Below are 3,046 nucleotides of genomic sequence, written 5' to 3' on the forward strand. Positions count from 1 at the left end.
TTTTTTAGTGTGTCTCTCTACTGTGGCCCATCAACAAATGGAGATCCCAAAGGCTCCACTCCCACAGGATTTACCCAACTCACGTCATCATGGTCGACTCGACTGTGAGAAATAGGGTCCTCCTCAGTCACATTTTGAGTGCCCTGACACCCAAGGGGTCCACCCTCTGGCACTATCTCTGAGATTGTTCTGTATCCATTCATTAGGCCTTCAGTATCTGACAATATTTCAAAGCTCTGCATAATATTTTCAACAGTTCCCTCTTCTTAATTGTCTGGTCTTGGTCTGGAAGCTCTGCTGAAACCTGTTCACTTTGGGAGACCCTGCTGCATTTGCAATGCCAGAGACAAAACTTCCAGCAAGACACAAGCCGACATTGGACAACAAACTGACATATGTGTGGTGGTCACAAAGATATAATCAATTTGATTTCTGTGTACTCCATCTGGATAAGTTCATGTATATATTCACCATCTTTATTATTGAAAAAAGTATTTTGGATGAAGAAGTTGTGCTTGCAAAATTCTATCATGTGATCTCTAGTTTTGTTTCTATCACCAAGATCATATTTTACAACTACTATTCCTTTCACATTGGTTTCAACGTTTGCATTCCAATGTCCCCAAACTATCCATGTATCTCGACTGTGTGTTTAATCAATTTCATACTGAAATATTGGTAGAATTCTTTAATTTCTTCATCACTAGCATTCATAGTTGGTGCATACATTTAGATAAGAGTTGCATTGAGTGTATTTCATTGAGGATAGATACAATCCGGTCACAGGATTCCCATGTCATTCCTCGCATAATAAATCATTTAGTTTTCTGATTCACAGTGGCCATTACCAGCCCATTTCAGCTGAAATGCCTAGGATGTTAAAATGTATGTATTCCATTTCATGTTTGAATGACTTCTAATTTTCCTATGTTCATACTATGTACATGCCAAGTCCAGATTATTAGTAGATTTGGGAGCTATTTGTTCTCACCTTGAGTTGTATTGATTCAGCAAATGAAAAGCCACTCCCACAAGCTTTACTCCATTCATGTCCCCATGGTCTACTCCACTTTGAGCAAGTAACTCCTCCTTAGTCACATTTTGAGTGTCTTTGGACCTGAGGTGCCCATCCTCCGGCACTTTCTCCAGCAACATCCTGCTCCCATTCATCAGGCCTTCGGAATCTCATGTTTCTGTTCCATGCATAGGTTTTTAGCAGCTAATTCTTCTGAATCTGGCAATCTGTTTCTTTCTCATAGTCTGCACTTAGTCTGGAAACTCCACTGAAATCTGCTCACCTTCGGTGATCCTGAAAGTATTCGAAATAGCAATGGCATAGCTTTTAGAATCACAGCAACACACAAGCCAGCACAGTACAATAAACTGTCACCATAGTGATAACACTAGAGTGATATAAATAAATGGCAGTGAGACCTCACCTCACCTCTGCATTGCTAGTTAAGTTCAAAAGGAAAGAAAAGAGAACAACAAATAATGGGGGGGTGGGGGGTGGTAAAGGGTTTACTATGGGAAATCATATGGTATTTCTCCAAAATTATGGAAAGAGAAATACTTTATTACCCAGTAATTCCTCGCATACAAACACATCCAAATTCAGCACAGAATTATTCTTTATAGCAAGTTAAATGTTTTTCATGGAAACTGCCTAATTTATCAAAAATGAAAACATGGATAAGCAAACTTTCAACATACACACAATAAAATACTACACAACATAGAGAATAAGAACCTATCTATGAGCCATATCATAACATCTGGAGGACATTATGGTGTGGAAAATTAGTCAATCATAATAGTACAATTATTATAGGTCACCACTATGGTAAAAGTGAAGGAAAGATTTTCAAGCTGAAAATATGATATGAAATGTTTGGAGCTTTACCCTGAATTATTTTAATATTTTATTTTTATAATTTTTGAAAAGTATTAATAAAAAATGTTCTCCGGATATTTATGATCTGTATTTAAAACCACATATCTTATTTTAAGAAAAATAATGTGGACCTGATACCTTCATAAATAACTTGTTGAAGATTTAATATTTTCATTATTGAAAATAATCCACTAGTTTTAATATTAATAACATATTTCTTAAGGATTTATTTTGCACCATGATCTCTTATAAGAGCTTTACATGTGTAATCTCCTTTTGTACAATTTTTTTTTAAAAAATGAAACACTATGACCTTGGTCTTTCCATTATCCCAATCCCAATTATGAAAACTTTGAAGAATAGATAAGTTATTTTCCAATGTTAACTAGAAAACAAGAAGCAAGAACAACATTTTAATCTGGGTAGGATGACATAAAGCTAACACTCCTAGTGAATATGCTAAAGTGATTTTTTTTATCATGAGCAACAAATTTCTCTATAGTGACTTTCTAAATAAAAAGGACGGAACTGAATCATATTTTAAACAATAATTATGCTGAATAATACATCATTAAATAAGCATTCATTTTTTAAAAAAGGAAGAATTCTTTTATTATTTACAAAATATGTCTCAGGTATCATAAGATTATAAAATTTATATCTATTCATACACAATATTATATTTATATATAAAATAATATATTAATTGATATACAGCAGTAATATATACTGTATATCTTATTTTAAATTGTAAAGATTCCTATGTCAATCTTATATCTCTATAATCAACCAAACAAAAAATGAAAATTACAACTGTCTAATAACATCATCTTTAACAAAGAAATCCGTTATATTCTGAATTACTTTATCTGATAACAGGTCACAAGGTACAGTACATCAGAAAATCTGCTATACTCAGTATTGCATTTGATTTCAGTGAAACTATGCCGTAGTAAAATTAGAAAAGATAGAAGACACATAGGACAAAGTCCAAAGGAAAACATGCACAATCTTTCAGTTATCACCTCCCATGGTAATTGTACGGACAGTGCTTAATTTCTTGGAAATTTTGTGTGACACTAATATGGAATATTTCCATCTATGGAAGTTTATGTTAGCCTTGGAGTTGTATGGTTTTAGAAACCATTATGG

This window comes from Echinops telfairi, unplaced genomic scaffold, assembly GCF_000313985.2.
Source record: "Echinops telfairi isolate 266 unplaced genomic scaffold, ASM31398v2 ScPeMD7_11;HRSCAF=52, whole genome shotgun sequence".
Classification (NCBI taxonomy): Eukaryota; Metazoa; Chordata; class Mammalia; order Afrosoricida; family Tenrecidae; genus Echinops; species Echinops telfairi.